This window comes from Amblyomma mixtum, chromosome 1 (assembly GCF_055824585.1).
Source record: "Amblyomma mixtum isolate Tamu chromosome 1, ASM5582458v1, whole genome shotgun sequence".
Taxonomy (NCBI): Eukaryota; Metazoa; Arthropoda; class Arachnida; order Ixodida; family Ixodidae; genus Amblyomma; species Amblyomma mixtum.
In genome coordinates, this window is record NC_143012.1 from 221,113,898 (window position 1) to 221,134,255 (window position 20,358).

Genomic DNA, 20,358 nt, shown 5'->3' on the forward strand with positions numbered 1-20,358 from the left:
GCCGTTCGCTCGGCTCGTAAGCAGATAAGCCGACATTTACTGCTACGATTTCCTGAAGGAGCATCTATCCCATTTTCAGAAGGATCAAGAACTTCACTGAGCTTCCCCAGTAAAATCCCGTCTCGATCAACTCTTTGATGTCATATCCCGATTTCCTACGCTTTTCGTTTTTCCATAAACTTGGCTCCGGTTTTCAAACTAGCTTCAAATGAAAAAGTGATAGATCACCTTCGCTGCGCAGCGTTTCTCGTCGGTTTCACATTTATGATTTCGCGCTCTTTCTTTCGACGAACAACTGCTTGATGAGCGAGCAATACCTGCGCCTAGTAGCAAAACGTCCTTGCTTCGACCGACAAAGCCTGGAGCTTCTCAGGAACAGCCTTGGTCGGCTTTGCGAGGTCACTTAAAGGGCCATTATTAAATTACGCCTAATTGCTGCCTGCCTACCCAAAGATTACAGAGAGATCAAACAAAGAAGAGCAAAAAGTACGGCGATGGGCTGCTATAGGACAGCCCTGAGTAACTCCCCTGTGGCAACCCCTCGAGCTAGGTCATGAACAAAACAAAGCAAAACAAAACGAAACAAAAAGTTCATTGCGCGTTCGCCGCACGGTGTAGTCAGCCCTTCAGGGTGAAACCGTGGAAAAATAACAGGCCTGACGCGACAGCGAACCCCAACCGCGCTTTTCGAACCGCCAGCGGCTCTCGGCCCTCACGTTGAGGGTTTACAATGCCCGCGGGCATAAATTAGATTGCGCGAGACCGGTACGAGCCACAGCCAGATGTACATCGCATCGCTAGCTAGCCGTGCGGGGGAGGAGGTGGGGAAGGGGTAAAGCGAACGTGCCCTGTGAGATGGTTTCCCTGTAGAGCCCGGACACGGCACCCCGCGTTGCATAATGCGGCGTCGTGAGATAAGGATGAAGCTCTGATGATTTGGCTTCTCTTATTTGTTTTCTTTCATCTTTCTTTGTCGCTGTGTGGGCCAACAGAGCCATTCTGTTTAACGATCATGGCAGTTTCCCCTATCTTTGGTGGGCATCACAATGGTTTCTGCGTGCATATATAGGCTTCCGTGTAGGCGATACGCGGGAGTGCACTTAGGGTAGTCGTATAACGAGGCGCTGACAGAGGCGTACTAGTGGCCGTCCCCCAGCTAGATATAATATCGCTGAGAGCTTCCGGTCAATGGTTGCGTCCACTGAACGTTTCTACATCGCCTGGCTTGAAGTCTGCAATCTAATACAAAAGTCTATTATTGGGATGCTCATTGGAACTGAACTCGATTCTTGCTTCATCTGTTGGCCTGCTGATTTTTGAAGGCCAGAAAAAACAAGAAAAACCTTGCTAATAGAGATATCCGAGCGGCTTCAACGTGAAAAGGTATGCTGTTTTCAGGGGCAGTATACTGTAACGTTTCATTTCGCATTTTATTTTGGGCGTGACGTCAATTGTGCCGAGCACAGTGGGGTATGGGGATCCAAACGACCACCAATCGCAGGAGGCTATGCTCCTTCGATTCCTTTTTTTTCTTTTTGCTTTTCGAAGCATGTGAGATGCATCGTGTTGCTCACTCACTCGACGAAGTCAGCGCCGGTCAGCCAGCGCTCACCAACAGAACGCCACATCGGTCGGTGCCGGTATTCTGAACAGCGCCGCGGCTTACATTCTATGGAAATGAAGTCACCTGTTGTCAACCGGGAGAGCTTATGTTGATTATCATAACGGCCGACGTCCCATCAAGCCGCGACCATGACAGGGGACCTAAAGAATGGAGAACTAAGAGAACGCTGTCAACGCTAGATGACTCGGTTGAACAACCTGTATAATTTGAATATTTTTCAGTGTGATACGTGTGACCTTGTAGACGCGCTGATGATACGACAGTGGCCTCGATAAGACCACCAAAATATTTACTATCGTCGGATCCAACACAAGAACGAAGCGATTTTTCCACGTCATAGGACTTCCTTCCAGCCAATGGCGTCGGCCGATTTTGATGACCCCTCTAGCGTGACTGTGTATGGAAGTGTATATCCCCGACCATGGAGAGAGGTGCCGGACTATCCCCTTTCATCTACCACTCCCTGCGCTAACAGGGCCATGGGAACCTGCCAACGCCATTGGCTGGAAGAGGGATCATTGAAGGGGAAAAGCTGCTTCGTTCTTGAGTTCCATTCGACTATAATCATGACTGACTGTGAGAGCAAATAACTACTCAATCAGAGGAATAGTACAAGAAGAACTCTAGTTTGGGCTAGTTGGTTCATGATTCAGGAGGAAAACGGCGCAAAAAAAAAAAACGTGGACAAAAGAGACAAACACGACAGGACTGGTCCTGTCTGGTCCTGGCGCTGGTCCTGTCGTGTTTGTCTCTTTTGTCCACGTTTTTATTTTGCGCCCTTTTCCTCCTGAACCAGAGGAATAGTAGTTTTACTGCTTTCTTAAAATGAGGAGAAAAAAAAAATGCCCTGCCAGTTTTATTTCAAAGGGTCTAAGAAGTACAAGGCACCTTATCTGATTTGCAGCTCCTAGGAGCCTTCTCATATTTGCAGTGTCTAGACGGCCGACGACGGGTTTACACTTGGCAACGGCAAAGCAGCTCACCTTTCAGATGCGATTGCCGTGGCTGCGTCGGCGGGGGGAACAGTACTTCTGCTTTCTACCGCTTACATTTACTGCACCTTGCGCACAGTAGCAAAAAAGAGCTGCATCAACTCTATAATTAAGCGTCGCTTGTTCCCTCTCATTCGCCCCCTGCTCAGTGTGAAATTACTGGGTTCATGCTTTCCTGAGTTTCTTTGCTCCCACCAACCTTTCGCGAGGCCTTTTTTTATTATTTTTTTCTTCACAATCCCCACCTGATTATTTTCACGGACGAGTTTTCCCACTCGCTGCCGCTGTGGTTGTTATTGTGGCCGCTATAGTAGAGCTTGTTCACTTCTCTGTCTCCCTGCAGCAAATGCACCGATGGCCTCATTAAAAATCTGCCGGCTCCCTACTCAGCCCCCTCTTATACACTAGGTCCATTTCCAGTATCCGGCTGAGCGGATTGGCCGACATTACTTGCCCTCATGTTCTTGCGTTTCCCTTTTCTCTCCCTTTTATCTCAGGCGGATAGGGAAAGAGGGACGTCGTCTCGGAGGCAGCACTCGGGTTATTTACACACCTCAGAGACCTCTGGCAGGTCCCCACAGGGGCAGGAAGCAGGGGAAAGCTCAGCTAACAACCCGCCGCCCGCAGAAGAGTCCAGAGGTCGGTCGCGACAAAGGAAAAGGAAGCAGAGGAAAGTAGATAGATCTACCCACCACTCTGAGCTCCCTTTTTTTTCCCGCCCATCCTTAGCGACCACCCGGTTCCTCCCTGTTCGCCGACAGCGAACAGAGAAATAGGCGCGAAGCACGACCGATCCTTCGCTACACAGAGACAAGGGCAAGTGGACTTCTCTTCAATGCCCCCCCCCCCCCTCCTGTTCCGTCCCCCTTCACCCTCCCTGAACCCCCTTCTTGTTCCCTTTTTTTAGGGGCCGCTTCTTATTACACTCCTGTTCCAGATTCTCTTTCTGTTCTATAGCTTCTCTCCCTTGCTCTAGACGTGGTCGCAACTCATGGCGACTCCCACGGGGACGCCACTGATTTCCGGGCAAGTTCCGCAGCTTCTCCGGTCTTCGGCTTCCTTTTGTTTTCTTTTTTCCGCGAATCTGGTGCATTTATTATTTTTTTTGCCTCTGGCTCAGTGCCTTCGCTTTTGGTCGTGCGGACCTTTCCTCTGGCGCAATCCACGTACAGGGCGCTCCCGTCGTAAAGGAGGGTCGGTGTCAGCGCTGGACCGGAAAGCAGGTCCTCCGCTAGCTAGCTCCCTCCGCGCTGACGGTATGGTGCGCATCGCATTATAACGACCTCTGGGTACACAGGCGCTATACCGCCGCGGTGCGAATATCCGCGCAACTAACCAAAGGAAGAGCTCTAAAGTGAGCGCCCGGGCCAGGAAGCGACTGCCGCTTTTTCGTGTCCTGCCACAAATTGGGATTGCGACGCCAGTACCCAAGAGAGGTTAAGCTCGTGAAAGAGAACTGTAAAATCCGGTTTACACCTTCGCGACTTAAAAGTGAACTTAGTACCGGCTTACAGAGAAATCCTTTGCTGAAAAAGTGCTTAAAGGGAAACTGCATAGGTTTTAGAAATCAACGAGCTTAAGAGGGTCGAATGTGTGAAACTTGCAGGTAAAGCATGCGAAGTCTTTTTTGGGCTAGCACTTTAAATAGTGAAGTAATCGCTGATTAAAATCCGGACGCCCTTCAAGCTTCTCCGCAGCGCACAACGCCAAGTGGGGGGCGCATGATGACGTCATCGAAGGTATCGGTACATTTCCAACGCACAAACGCCTGCTCTGAAGGAAAAAAACCAACGCCACCGAAGGCGAACCCTGCCGAGAGTTGTTTGGCAGCGTCTAACGCGTCAGGGCAGGGTGTGGCTGACGACAGCGGTAATTTGAAATCATACCTTCTTTGACGTCACGCTGAGTTTTCCTGCACTCCTCCGGTGCATTGAGGAAATGCGCAAAATTCAATCGTCGATTACGTCACTATTTTAAATGCTAGTGCAAAAACACTTGGCATGCTTTACCTACAGCCTACATAGATTTGAATCCTTGAATATCGCGAAACTTTCAAAAAAGTGCTGTAGTTGCCCTTTAAAGTCAATGACAGCGTGATAAAGAGCATTGGGAACTTGTGCGGGCTATCGAAACCAAAGTTCGCGTGGCTTGCTTGACAAGTTCGCATATCAAGGGGAGGGAGAGGGGATGGGGAGGAGCAATTTCGTTTCATACAGATTGAGAGCACAGAACCCCTCCTGTTGTCCTAACTGCACACCTATCGATTCATCGTATTCTAGCGAAGCAATTACCCTAGTTGACGGCGCGATGGACAAATCGCCCATTGGGAGCAATTACGTGAAGCGCTCTACCCAATGTAATATCAACCCAACGGACGTACATGAAAGGCTTGTCGATGCTGGTGCGGTGAGTTTCTGTGCAACTGCAATCACTGCGGTCGGTGTATAATTGTCATAGCGTTAGTTTGGTGTTTTTTTTTTATGTGGTTCTAGTTAGCACCTCTCCTTCTGAATCCGAAGTATTGATTCCTATAGGGAGACAGAAATAATGCTCGGGCAAATTATCACGCACCCATTCCAAGTCACCCGTCCACGGAAAATCACGCAGTTTCAGGTCTTAACTGTCTTTTTTTTTCATGCCGCGTAATGTCCAGTTATGTTCGCTGTTATATCTCACGGTTCCACTTGGCAGCTCTTTCTCACTTTCTCATCGGATTCTTCAAAGAGGATTGTTCGTCTTTTTATCATTTAAGCCCCTGCTTGGGCAACTAAGCATTAATATGTTTTATGGCAGTATTAATAAAGCACTGTCTCTTGTTTTTGTTCTGGCGCAGATTTCCATAGGACAAGTTGTTGGTGAGCTGGTAACAGTATTCCGTAACTACAGCACAACTGATGAGACAAAGTAAACAAGAAACACAGCACAGCGCTGTGATTTGTATTAGCTTATTGCGTCTCGTCAGTTATGCTCTAGTTAAGAACGTAGGTTTCCTGACGACGAAAGCAGACAGCTCTTGAATATGTGGTTGCATGTACTGCTGATTAATTATTATCTGGGCAGCATTATCCTTCTCAAAAGTGACTCCAGCCGTGCTCTGGTCTATCAAATACTGCGCCCTTTTAATACGATCGAACACACAGCGGTGGCGCAGTGGTTATGGCGCTCGGCTGCTGACCCGAAAGACGAGAGTTCGATCCCGACCGCGGCGGTCGAATTTCGATGGAGGCGAAATTCTAGAGGCCCGTGTACTGTGCGATGTCAGTGCACGTAAAAGAACCCCAGGTGGTCGAAATTATCTGGAGCCCTCCACTACGGCGTCCTTTACAGCCTCCCACTGAAAGTTTCCGCAAGGAGAGTCCCATAATTCCATACATTTCCATATGGATCATATGGTGCCAGTATGAAGTGTAAGGACTTTATGGAAAGCGCGTGTGGAAACTTACCGACTCCAATGTCGTCACGCACGCTTCATGGAAGTTATATGGAAAGTATATGGGCTCCATATACAACAGCGTATAGATGTCTACATATCATTCCGCATCATACTGACTCCATATTTCCATAATTCCATACGAGCGACTAGTATGGAACGTTTCAGTAGGCGCTTTGGGGCGTTAAGCCCCCAGAAGCTAAACGAAACTAACCTTTAATGCGTTAGCATTAAAGCGCCATGGAGGAGAAAACTATCCGCCACCGGGGGCGTAGGAGTAAGACTGACTCATCGAAAAATGAACAAAATAAAAGAAGTGTTTGCGAATAGAATTGGAAGAAGGATAAATCAGAGTTGTAATGGATTAATGAGTGAAAGACAACGGAATCAGAATTGGAATAGAAGCAGTGATATAAGTTGTTTTTCAAATTATTCAATACAGATTTTTCATTGAAAAGCCAAGATAGATACTGCAGTTCAGTTTGTGCAGGTATATTTTACAGCAAGGCGGACAATATGTGCTTGATAGAACTCTAAATTAAGCGAATAATTGACTAAACTCAACTAATAAAGTCTTTCATTTTTGATTTTAGGGGGCAAAATTATATATCGAAACTCAAAACCGCCAACGCCGAAGGTGAGCCTAGTTTTTAAATTTTCGTAATCTGCAGTGTGGTTCAATATATCGAGTGACATAAACACGCATTTCAAATCTAGTTAAGTTGGTTCTCCCACTTTGCGCGTTTATAAATGCCATCGCTCGCATTTCTAATGCAGCAGATACAGACTCCATTGGGTATTTTTTGACTTAAAAGCAACTAAATTGATTTTCGCGACGATACTGCACTCAACTATACCATTTTATAAATGGAAATGCGGCAAAGCTAACTCAACCAACTTTCAAAAGCGTATTTTTGAGATTCGATATTTCGAACTACATTGTCGATTAAGAAAATTTAAGGACAGCGTTCTGCTGCGATATTACTGGTTTGCAATTTCGCAATATAACCTTACCCTCGACAATAAAAAAAAATTGTTTACTTAACTTTAGTTAATCATCGATTTATTATAGAGCTCTATCAGGTATATAATGTTTGCAATGTAGTAGAACCCATGTGCACAAACTACATTGTCTTAATTCTCATGGCTTTCCAAAGACAAATCTGTACTGAATAGTTTGACACACCAGGTAGGCTGGCGAGTAAAAGAGAAATGTTATCGCATTTCCTCTGCAACCATTCCCCCCCCCCCCCTCCAATTTTTTTCTTCATCTTCGTCAGGTATTTTTCTTGACTTTCTACACCCCGTGTAAGGCGCAATACAGGATGGGAAGATGTCTTTTCTCCCTGAAACGAGCTCGGGTTGTGTTTAAGCACCAGACAGGGATTCATTAGTCTGAGCTGACGAGCTGTCTCGTGGGGCTAGCCCTGCGAAGCATACGAATGAAGTGCGACAGAACTCTGAAGTATAAATGAACAAGACGCAGGAGAGTCACGGTGAAAAAAAAAAATAGAGAAAGAGGAGAACCCATTGGGAAACAAAAATAGTGCAGTGCAGCAATTCCAGCCGTCTTGCCGTTAAGGGAGCTGCCGGTTTTCTTACACGGTCTTTCCTGTGGCTGTACACTACTGGAAGGTGCTTTCTCTACGCGAGCCTGACTTTGGAATGGTTGCATACGACAGCTGTGGGATCTTATCCTCGCCTACGTCTAACGACTTCTGAATCGAACGCCATAGACCTCCTCCCCTCTCCTCTCATTCCCATTTTCGATCTTCCGTTGGGTAACAAGCTGTAAAGAAGTTTTGTCTGCGCCACGATAGACGAAGTCCTGTTTCGTCAAGAACTCGTGGGTACTAGAATACAATTACGTTAATTAACATCTGGGATAGCTATAAAAGGGACAGTCTTCTAGCTTCTTTGCCCTGAAGCACTATTCGTAGATTTGTGGTTTGCGCGGACTGAAACGCTCGTTTTCGAGATCTGTGACCCCCTCTTGTGTGAGGACATCGCCCATGGATCAGTGTGATTTTCTAGACGGATCCATATGACCAATCCTCCAAGAGTCGCCCGTAAGTCCGCCCCTGCAGTGGATGCGAAGGGACGCGTCAGAATTTTCATATAAATGAACGTTATGAGGAAAAGCTTGAGCGAATATTGGAAATTTGCAACTTGCAATCGACCGCGCTAGTTTTCTAATAAGGTTTTCCATAATAAGTAGGGCCACCGCGGTGACGCAGTGGTTACGGTGCTCGGCTGCTGACCCGAAAGACGCTGGTTCGATCCCGGCCGCGGAGGTTGAATTTTTTTTGGAGGAGAAATTCTGGAGGTCCGTGTACAGTACGATGTCAGTGCACGTTAAAGAACCCCAGGTGGTCGAAATTTCCGGAGCCCTCCACTACGGCGTCCCTCACAGCCTGAGTCGCTTTGGGACGTTAAACCCCATAAACCAACCAAACCAACCAACCATAATAAGTAGCAACAACACATCTAATATTTGTTTTAGTTGGGAACGGGTCATGGTACGCATATTTCCTTCTTTTTCTTTGATGTTCATATTGACGTGTGGCGATACACTCTGCACATATTTCCGCACAGCCTCCGGCCCAGCATAACACGGCTACACGCTGGACTGCGTTACCGATAAAACACAGCGCCACCGCTGCGTCACCTGAGGCATGCGTCGCCGAAGGTGGCTACAAAAACAGGCTGCCCGGCTGGGAAGGGCGGCTTTTTCCTTCCGCCACCGAAACGAGCGTAGCGTTGGTATTCTCGTCCGCTACCACCGCTAGCGAATAAACAGTTGTTACGTTTTTATGTTGGGATTCGTCCTTCAGCAGAAACGACATACCCCAGACGCTTACCTAATATTCTGAAATGGCCGCTTTGTTCTAATATGCGGCGAGGATAAATGTGAAGCAAGTAATCTATTCGTGGCGCACATGCAGTTTTGCGCATGCGAAAAGCAGGAACCAAGAAGAGAAATAATTGTAGACCTTATACTATACACATTGCAATGACACTTAAACTGTTTCAGATATACTGTACTCGAGCCACTGATCTAGTTTTTCATGCAAAAACGTCAGTTTCTGCCCAGTAAGAATGGGCTTATAAGACCGTATGCAATTATCGGTTGTTAGCGGGAGTGGATCACTTTATCAAAAAACTGTACGGGCAGTTCTGCCATAGTGATGGCAGAACTGCACGTACAGTTCAGCTTCTAGTTTGCACAGTGCGCAATTTCTTCTATTCTAAAGAGCCCTCTTAGCTGCGAGCTTTGCCTGTGGACGTGTGGAATAAAGTACAGAACAGCGTAAACTCTTGTCTAGCTCAGTTTCATACTTTTATCCTTAGTAAAGTGCACTTAGAAAAATGGGTTTTTGGGGACCCTGGAGAATTAAATGCAACTTTTTTTTTTGTTTTCTTCTCCTGAACGAGTAACAAAGTCTACAATTTCTGCTTTTAAGAATAAAAGCCAAGAAAATCAGGTGGATAGGTAATGGTAGCTGGAGGTGCTCTGCAGTCAACGGGGAGCTATAATCGACGTTGACTGCCAGGATAAAATTACACTAGTGATCATGATATACTCTTTCATCATCAAAATGTTTTCGCACCGTGCAAAACTGCCCTTTTTCAGCTTGTGCCGATTCTGTTCAGTGATTTATGAACTCTACTGAACTTCCTGCGAAAGGCTGCTTGGTTCAGGCGAGAGCCTGGATCACACACACAAAAAAAAAATATAAAGGGATAAAAGGTAAGCCAGTGACTGTATAGGTCTTGTCTCGCCATAGTCTCGCACTGCTGAACGTTCAGGCACTCAGCGATGTCCCAAAGGGCGCAGACTCCTTTATTTTTCGCCCCTGGACACGGATTTCTAGAACAGAGGGAATCGCTTTTCGCACCACGGTAGTTGCGCTAAAAGCGTTTCCTTCTGGTAAAAAGATGTACGGGTTTTGCTATTAGACCAATACTATGTGGGGAGCAGAGGAAGAATTTTTAAGCAAAAGCTCAGGCTCACAGACCGAGTCAGGAGGAGGGAAAGAGAGAATGGGGAACAGTGGGTGGGTAAAACAGGAACAGAAGAGAGACAGAAAGTTCTGCGGGTTTAGTTCGACCGCTCTTAACGACGGTTTCGCAGTGAGTCGTGAAATTCGGGTTCCTTTTTCCCGTCTTTCCGGGCTTTGTCGAACAGCAGTACCCAGACTTGCCGTTTGTTGGCGCTTCCCCTGCGAGGCGGTGGCAGACGCGTCTTTGTTCGCGCGGCGTCGTTGCGGGAAGGCCCCGGTCGCGCGTCTGAAGACAGCGACAGATTGAACGTGGGGGTAATCTTGCGGGCCGTGTGATTGCGTGTGCCGTGTCGACCGGCGCCGTGCAGTAGACATCTCATGCGGCACGCGGGAGGAGTCCGCATCACGCTCCAGGGATTTCTTTTTTTTGTTTATTAAATTTTGTCTCTAGATTCGTGTCCCCTCGGGAATAAGACGAGAGTGCGTCAGCGTTGGCGTCGAGCGGGCGTTGTTCTTATAACCCTGCCTCCTCCTTGTTTGTTTAGGGGTCAACCTAATCCCCGTCATGAACCCGCTTGGGACGCTCAGCTACAAAACGCGGAGGGGGGAGGGGGGGGGGGGGAAGCCTCTGGGCTCGCGTTTTAACCTTAATCTTTGCTCTAGTTACGTTGGATTATCGCGTCACTTTGATGACTCCTTGGAACTTCGACATGCAGTATAACGTAACGCCGGCACACGGAGCGGAAGCACTCCTGTAACGTCACCTCCGCTCATTCTGAGGCTCGGAATATATAGGCTCAGCTACTCCTCACCAATTACTTGGAAAAGCATAGCTATAAACGCAGAATCAGCCCTTAGCTGCCTAGGAAGAGCTAATAGCGCTAGTAGGATAGAGAGAAATGAAACGCAGCAAAAGCCAAGCACCACAAGAGCATAGAAAAACACTATCGCTGCCATCCCTATTGGAAAATTTTGTATAGGCTTGAAAGGGTGAGCAAACAGGATTATGACTCGTTTGGCTTGTCTGTATTGTATTACCATCCCAAAGCGACTCAGGCTATGAGGGATCCTGTAGTGGAGGGCAGCGGGTAGCCGAAATTTCCGGAACCCTCCACTACGGCGTCAATCATAGCCAGAGTCGCCAAATTTGCCATAATCCTGTTTGCTTACCCAGTCGCACCTATGCACATTTTCAATAGGGATTGCTACACCCTCGAACAAGAAAAAATCCTGGCCAAATTTTGGCTAAAAGTGGTTGAAGTAACGACCTAAATTCCTAAAAGTCGCCATGTTAAAGCACTATTACAGTTCAGAACGGGTGCTGAGATAATAGTTTTTATTTTTTGGACATATAGAACAGGAACTCAGCATTGCTGTTAGAAAACCTTGGAGTGACAAACTTCGGTCTGGTGATACTCGATTCGGAGAATGTTCCCTTCTCCAGAGACACTGGGGAGGGAAATTTGGGGAAAAGGGAACTTTTGCGGACTTTCAGGGAACATCAGACCCGGAAGCGTGTTCGCCAAATGCAGCCGGTACAGCCAGCGATGACAGCGCCGCCCACCGGCAGGTAGCAGCCACATTAAGTCTGGTTATAAATATTCATTCAGAACGGCGGCTTGACATCGCCGCTATGGCGCAGTGGATTAGAGGCACGTGTTGCGTATGGAAGGTCGGCCGTTCGACTCCGCTCTCTGTACTGTAATTTTATTGTTTTCTTAATTTCATTTTCTCCCATTTTTTCCCTTTTAGGTCGCAAATCGTGATGCTTAGTGGCATATAACGCCGTTTAAGAGGATTTATTATTCCTTTTAGGTAAGCCGTTCTGACAATCTTCAGTCACCGTGATCAATTCACCGTGGTTTCAAGCCTTGTGGCTGTACAGGCTGCAGTTGGCGAATACGCGACCCGGAATCGCTCTTTTCTTTTTTTCCAAACTGCCAAAGTTTCCAAGCATGACGGAAGGAAAAAGGGCCTGGAATAGAGCTTTCTTCCTCCTGTTGAGGGAATTTTCCGTTAAAGATTACGGAACATCACTGCTTCGGTCAGCTATCGTTTATCCCCGTAAGGACGTCGTCCAGCAGTTTAAATGAAGGCTCGAACGTAGTTTACGAGGGTAGACGTGCCCGCTAGTTGGCGGTCCATGCTTCTTATGTTATGTGAACATGTGTTAAAATGTGTTAATGTCAACATAGTGTTCACATTAACGCACAGTAAGCGATCTCGTTGTGGCTAATCATCAGCGGCGATAAATGATGGAAAGCTTCGCCTCGGGATACCGAGCCGTAAACTTTGATAGGATAATGCTGCACTGAGCTGCATACATTTACGAGCTCCCATGTTACACTAACATAAAGTTTCGCTTGTTGCAGCACCGCACCTCATTATTCATTGACAGAATTTTGCTCCTGACATTTTTTTGCTCGTATGGATTTGCTACTCTGAATATATTACGGGGCAAACAAAAAGAAAGCGAACGCCTGAAATCACCGCCCCCCCCCCCCCCCCCCTTTCTCCCAAGAAAAAAAAAGCACAAGCTTAAGTTTACATCGTTGCATGCCATATTTTTTTTTTTAATGACTGAACTGACGTCTTCCAGCGTGCCTCCTTTCAATACTCCTTCCAAGCTTAGCGTCATCTCGCGCACGCTCATTAATTCTTGAAAAAGCCCTCAGAAGCGTGGCCGAAAGAAATTTTCTTTACTGCACTCCCGTCGCGGCAAGCTTAGTAAATCAAGCAGTGCGGATGCAAGAGTACAAGGAGGAAGCGATGGCATACACAAGCGAGTGTTTTTCCTTTCCTTAATTCATGCTGCCTGCGTTCTGCCTGAATTTTCGCTAACGTTCCGAGTAGCTCTTCGCTGCAACATTCAACATGCGTCTTCTCCTTCAAAATTCATGACATCGCGTGTTTCCACTTAAGGGTACTGACGCCGTGCCGTCCTTTTTCTGCTGCTGATTTCTTTCTGCAGCGTGCGCAGGGAAAACTTTAGCAGCAACGAAAACCGAGGGAAAGATTGGTTCATAAAAAGAAAGTAACAAAGAGATGGTGGCAGTTTATTCGCTGAACGGAAAGAAGCTGAATACCTTGAACTCGCTATTCTGGACTTTTTAGGCTGCAAAGTGACTTTATAGCGGTTTGCACTCACGTGATGGACGAACCTTAGAAATGCGCTGCATGCCACGCTATGGATTGCGAAGCAAAACTTTAGGATTCCCACTGTGAGATACAACGTTGAATATATATAGAAACTTAAATCCGAACATTGATTTTAAGCTTTCTACGTGTCGCTCGAGGTATTGTTTTCTTTTTACGTTGCGCAATATTGCTCACTGGCTCAACATTAAAGTGCCTCAGTACTATAATAAGGCGTTCTTGTTTCTTGTATTAAAAGTAAAAATTTGGTCCTGTGACTATGGCTTTCGTGTAACAAATTTCCAGAACTTATAACCTAATTTAGGGAAGTTCAAGCATCATCGGAAATTGTCTTTCGATGGGGCAAGCTCTTTGGGCAAAGCAAAACGCCACAATAATACCCTTCCAAAATGTTTTACTGAAATGCCATTGAAAACTTGTTGAATTCTAACAAACTATACTGAAATTTTGTTGTGCTGCCTTCAAGGCAGCAATCATTTTGTACTGAGAGTTTTAAAAAAGTACCTTAAGAATTATCTTTGAAACTTCACCGAAAATTACTGAATTTACACTGTTTTATCATTCAGATTTACTTGAGCATTCCTGAAAACTGACCCTGATACATCATTGAAATCCTACTGAGTTGCTGCTATACTGTAGTAATGTAATTGAAGTGCTGTTGAACTGCCATTGTGCTGAACCGACTTTTATTGCGCACACTGCAGTGATATCTCACACCAATGATTTGTTGCTAACAGTCCACATTCGCGCTGAATAAAATTTAAGAAAGCAGAAACTGCCCTCATATGTTCTCTGTTAATCTTTCTAATAGCTGGCATTTCCAAAATTCTTGGACAAAAATTTTGAATATTGGAATATTGTAAGCTATTGTTATGGAAATATTGAAGGTAACGCTCCATTGTTTCGATGTGTAGCAAAATCTATCTTTTAGAGCGCTTCCGTCACTCACATCGGCCAGTTAAGACTGCCGTAGAAAAACCAATGGGGAACGCTTTAAACGACAGCAAGAGCGTTAATAGCAAAAAAAAAAAAAAAAATGCAACCTTGCCGACTGGATATCTGCGGATATATTGATTGCTACAGTGAAATCTTACAATATACGAAAAAAGTGCGTTCATAAACTGGTTCCCGTTCAAAAATGCTTTTGTCCAGAATTGCTGGGTATGACATGAGAAAGATGTGTAAACATTTTTATTGCATTAAATTGACCCTACCAGAAGCGGGCATAGGGAATAATATAAATAAAGTTTGAGTGTGACTACAGTGCAGAGTTAAATTTTATAGGAAAAAGTGATTCATTTCTGAAAAAAAAAAACCCTTCATTACTCAGAAACTGTGTCCATCAAAAACAAGGAAATAAAGGGTAGGTTTTAATTGTGCCTACAGCATAAAAGAAAAAAAAAGAAAAAGTTTGCAATTCACAGCCTGTGTCTGTTTCATCAGGAAGCCAGAAACTTGTCTCGTGTGTTCGAATTAAACCTGTGAGCGACTGCACCTGTATCAGCAAAGCCCGAAGCATTGAGAACCTGCGCACAGTGTGCACAATGTCGCTATTCTCCACTTGAGCAACAAAGAGGCCTTAGCTTCTTGAATTCATAAGTAGGCGCAAAAGAAGAATATAGAAATGATCGTACACACTGCTTTCAAATTATGGGCCGGCTATTCTTAAAGAGAAATGAAAGGACGCGAAAGGAAAAAAAAAAGTTCTGGCAAGGGTGAGTAAATACACCCGGTGTACAACCCTTGGTAGTTTAGAAGAACTTCTTGCTGGGCGAGTTGGTGCATGACTTTCCATCTTCATCGTCTTTCCTGTGTTCCTCTTTTATGTATGCGCAACTCGTTCTCAAAAACAACCCATGCTCTCGGCTGCAACAGATTTCAATCAGGTTCACAGCGAGAAACCGCTCCCAGGCAGAAGTAACAGCACCCGCATTGTGCAGTTGCTGCGAGTTGGCTCTCTTCAGTTGTAAACCATGCGAACATGGCGCCTTGAGCACGCGCTCCCGATTCGCCGATTGTTCAAGGATGTCTGCACAACTTGAACATCGCTCTGGTTACTCTGTAGACAACTGTAACGCGTCCTTAACTACAAGATTGTCTCTCAAGAAGGCCGTGAAGCGTCGTGGGTGCTGCCGTCTACAGACGAAGCGTCGAGTTCTCAAAGCAGATCGCACGTAAGTGCGGGCTGTACATTGTCATCATCATCAGCCTGACTACGCCCTCTGCAGGGCAAAAACCTCTCCCATGCCTTTCCAATTAACCCTGTCCTTTGCCAGGTGCGGCCAACGTGTCTCCGCAAACTTCTTAATCTCATCCGCCCACCTAACGTTCTTCCGTCCCCTGCTACGTTTGTCTACTCTTGGAATCCACTCCATTACCCTTAAGGACCAGCAGTTATCTTGCCTTCGCATTACATGCCCTGCCCAAACCCATTAATTCCTCTTGATTTCGACTAGAATGTCATTAACCCGCGTTTGTTCTCTCACCCACTCCGCCCTCTTCCGATCTGTTAACGTTACACCTATCATTTTTCTTTCCATAGCTCGCTGCGTTGCCCTTAACTTAACCTTAACCCTCTTTGTTAGCCTCTACGTTTCTGCCGCATAGGTGAGCACCGGTAAGATGCAGCTGTTGTATACTTTTCTCTTGAGAGATATTGGTAAACTGTCATTCATGATCTCAGAGAACCTGCCATATGCGCTCTACCCCATTCTTTTTCTTCTAGTTATTTCTCTCATGATCCGGCTCACCGGCCGCTACCTGCCCAAAGTAGACGTATTCCCCGGCCACTTCCAGAGTTTCACTACCAACTGTGAACTGCTGTTGCCTTGCGAGACAGTCGAACATTACTTTGGTTTTCTGTAGGTTAATTTTTCGACCCACCGTTGCGGGCGGTACGTAAGGAAGGAAATGGTGGTACGGTTTCCGTCCTCAATTCGCGCGTGTAGGGCAGCATACTGGGCGTCGCCTTGTTAACCTCCCTGTCCTTCTGTTCACCATTCTCTCCCTCTCTCTCTAAACCGAGTAGACGCGCGAAAACATGTGTTTAGCCTGATTGGCTCATGGTTTTGCTTTGCTGCATCGTCGGCAGGTCTTGAGAAGACATTCTGGGTTTTTTGCGCAAAAGACACGACACAAAAGAAACGAGGTAGACAGGACAAGCGCTCCTTTCCTCTAGGCGCTCCTTTCTGCAGGCGTTCCTTTCCTCTAAAAAGGAAAGCGCTTGTCCTGTCTACCTCGTTTCTTTTGTGTCGTGTCTTTTGCGCAAGAAACCCAGAATGCTTAGGCACCAACTAGCCTGCAAAAACATACTCGCTTGAGAAGATATTAGACTCAGGTTAAGCTCTGATCGAGTTTAAGCTGATCTGATCTGTTCGCGCCGCGGATGGAAGTTGATGAAGACGACGATGAGCAATGCACAGCTCTAGAGTGTGTTGCAGTTTAACACGAGGCGTGATCGGCTGCGGTAATAGCATAAGAAGAATCATATCATAGCCTTTGGAAAACGCGCATGCAAGACCGCAACGTTGAACCTGTTGCTTCGCCCAGAATTCATCTTAGCCAAATGTTGCTGCAGGTAAAGGACATTTACAAAGACTGCCTTTTTACCGGATTTCTTTCCTCTCCTGATGCTCGTATATCCTTGCCGGCCTTTTAGTTCTGTTATGTTTTCTATCGTCTTTGCGCCACGTAGCGCCTACCTAGGTGTTCTGTAAATAGTTTTTTTTGTGTGCATACACGCACGCATATATATATACATATATGGTAGCTGATATATCCTCTCTGTACATAGCCATGTTGAATAAATACCATGAAAAAAAAAAACCTGTGATAGCATAGTGCTCTCGTGTAGTGGCTAGCGAAGCTTATCTGGTTGCGTCGCCGCGGGTTCGAGCCCCAGACGTGGCAATACTCATTTTATTATTGCAAGGTCAAGGTCAAGGCTTCAGCGGTGACCCGGCTTTTGCGGCTTTTGTTGTGAAGCAGAGCTTTCACCCCAAAATTAAAGCTCTTACCTAGGATACCAAGCGATCACAAGAACCTTTAGCTGTATCAAACGTGCCCGTTGTTGGTCACTGCTAGCCTAGACGCAGGCAATTTCCAGAAATTCTACCGGTAGCTGATTCTCCCGATTGCTAGCTAGTCTGAACCTTCGATCTTTTGGACCTGTCTGTCTGGTATTCTGGACCTTTGGCTGGTTTTGAATGGGCGTGATCGACACGCACGCTCCTACAACGATATAAGAAGAAAATCACCAGAAAAAACGAAGATCAATAGATTTTTGCGCAAAGCACTGAAGACGTCCTGGCTTGTTGAAAAGCAATAATCACTGCTTCTGTTCTTCCAAGCAGCAAGACCAAGATGTTTCTAGGAACTCTCTGCTTAACTAAGCAAAAACCAAGAAGACCCAATCCTCGCTCAAGGGTACAAATGCCCGAGGGAAAAGGGGCAGAAACTTGGTCGTGTCAGCGTCTAATATCAAGGACATGGCTGTCATCCGAGGCTGCCCATTTGAGCGTTCAGGAATGTCATCGCGTGCCTTCCACCTTATAACTCAACCGAGAGGATCCGAGACAAAGGAGACACCGGAGACGGGCGCTGTTTGTCAGGCTGTCGAAGCCCCCGCAGATGAAACCGGACGCGGGGGCACATGATCAAGGCTGCAAGGTTGCCCCCCCCCCCCCCCCTGTATAGCTCGCTGCTGCAAGCCGCGTCGCTGATCCCGAGGCTGCTTTGTCTCGAACAACATACATACCTGTCAGCGACCAAAATGCCACACGTGCCGTTTTCAGTCCAAAGAGTTCTGCAGTTTCCAACACAAAGGAAACTCGGCGGCTGAAAGCAGCAAAGCTTCACACTCCCACGTGGAGCGCTCAACGACACACAGCGGTCTTTCTCTGATTTCATGGCGTATGTGTTACTGCGTCTTACTAAATACGCGCAGTGCTGTATAGAAGGCTGAGTCGCAGAGCAAGACAAATTTCATCATAGTACCGACTTGGCACTGTAGTCGGACACAACTCAAGAAAGAAGTGGCTTTTCCCCGTCAAAGGACCCCCTGTTCCAGCCAATAGCGTCGGCCGATTTTCATGAGTCTCCTAGCCGGACAACGCAGGGAGTGGCCGATGAAAAGGGATAGTCCCCTCCTTCTATGGTCGGGGATAGTCCCTTTCGTCCATTGTCCAGTTGATCCTTACATTGTCACGCTAGCAGGTTCATGAGAAGCAGCCGACGCCATTGGCTGGAAGAGGGTCCTTTGACGGAGAAAAGTAGCATGGTTCTTGAGTAGTATCCGACATAGGCGTGTCTATTTTCTGTTTTTTTTTTTTTAGTTTGCGCTTCTGTCCCAAAAAGCTTTGAAGGCCGTGTCTCTCCTGAAAGTCCAAGTGCTCGATGTTCGCATACTGCACTGACACGGCGTACGCGACAGCTTCTGAGGCTTCGCTTCCACTAAAGCAGTTAAAAAAAAAGCATTCTGAGGCCTTTTTTTCTGTGCTTCCTGTGGTTAAGCACGCAAGACGAGGGTTAAAGTTATACGCAAATAGCCGCAAGCACAGAGCGTGGACCCGCAGTTTCAGACTGCGGAGCAGATGCGCTGGACACGACTTTCGTAACGCTTTGACTTTTTTGCGATCAGAGAGCACAGCTTAATGCATGAACATATTTTCTTCAATATTTTGACAGAGAGGGTTCTATCTTTTCTCTTTCTTTCTATATATATATATATATATACGTGTCTGAATCAAAACTGAATCAAAAAGTTTGCTGTAGATATCGTAAAACAAAAAAAAAAGGAATGAATGAGTGCTCATGAAAAACGCAGCATGAGGCATGCATGGAGGTGTCGGTTACCGTCCAAATGGACGGTGACCGACACCTCCATGCATGCCTCATGCTGCGTTTTTCATGAGCACTCATTCATTCCTTTTTTTTTTTGTTTTACGATATCTACAGCAAACTTTTTGATTCAGTATGAGAACTGGCTCGATTTCTGTATGGTAGCAAATGAAAGTTGTAACCACAGGTTGAGCTAAAAACATTACGAATTATTTTTCGTTTAACAATAGCAGAATGTACGATGCAACAAAGGGTAGGATTCAGTTTGCCGAAAGTTGATGTTAAGTTAATAAACCACTTGACGCCTAAGGCTGAGGAAGGGGGAAACGAACGCCTCAAAAGACTAGACTAGGATGGGCTAAATGAACACACAGCTATCTTGTTGCCTGTACAGTTCATTTACTATCAGTCACAAACTCGCTTAACTGCACACCCTTCTAAGGTAGAAGACTACATCAGACAACTCGTCGGGGGATAGTAAGGATGGACCAAACGAAAATGCCTCAGAGAGACTAGCCGACCAGCCAAAAAGGGGCAGCCATCTTTTTCGAAGCGTGCGACAAGATCGAGACTTCATGAAACGATGACTGGTCCTTCTGTGAAACTTAGATTGGTTCAAGCTTGCACTCTGTGCCAAAAATGCTGGTGCAGCGGAGTACAAAATGCGCTCTGCCATTCCCTCGCTGAGCTGAGTCTAGCTAGACCAGATAAGGCACGATGTGTGGCAGACTGCAGTCTGCACTATAAAAAGAAAGGAGTAAAAAAGGGAATAAGTTGTCCCCTACTATGGGTGTACGCTAGAGGACAGCTTAATCCCTTTTTAATCGTATTTAGGTGTATTCGTGTTGAGAGCGGTTATCTTGGTAGTCTGAAGAACTGAAGGCGGCAAACAAAGTGATTAGAGAGGCACTGCTACAAGCCAACAGAAAGGTGTTCGTTAAAGGCTGGCCAGCTTTCCCCACTCAAAGCTCAAAACGAGAGGGAAATACTTTATTCCGAGTTCTTTCAGCTCGGAGGAAGGACAGCTGAAGCTAACTACGCCTGACGTGCGCTTAGTTTTAGTGCAGACGCCACCCGAATGAACGCTCGCAGTGAAAGTACCCGAATGAAAAAGTACCAGAGGTTCCCGTGCAGTACACTGTGGTTGACCTCATTAAAACCACGCATTGTTCGCAGATGCCACAGCTTGCGTCAGTTAAAATGACGTTTTGAGAATTAGACGAGCTTTAAGGGGTCGGATATGTGAAACTTGCAGCAAAAGCGCGCGAAGTATTTCTGTTCTAGCATTTGAAGTGGTGACATAATCGCCGGATT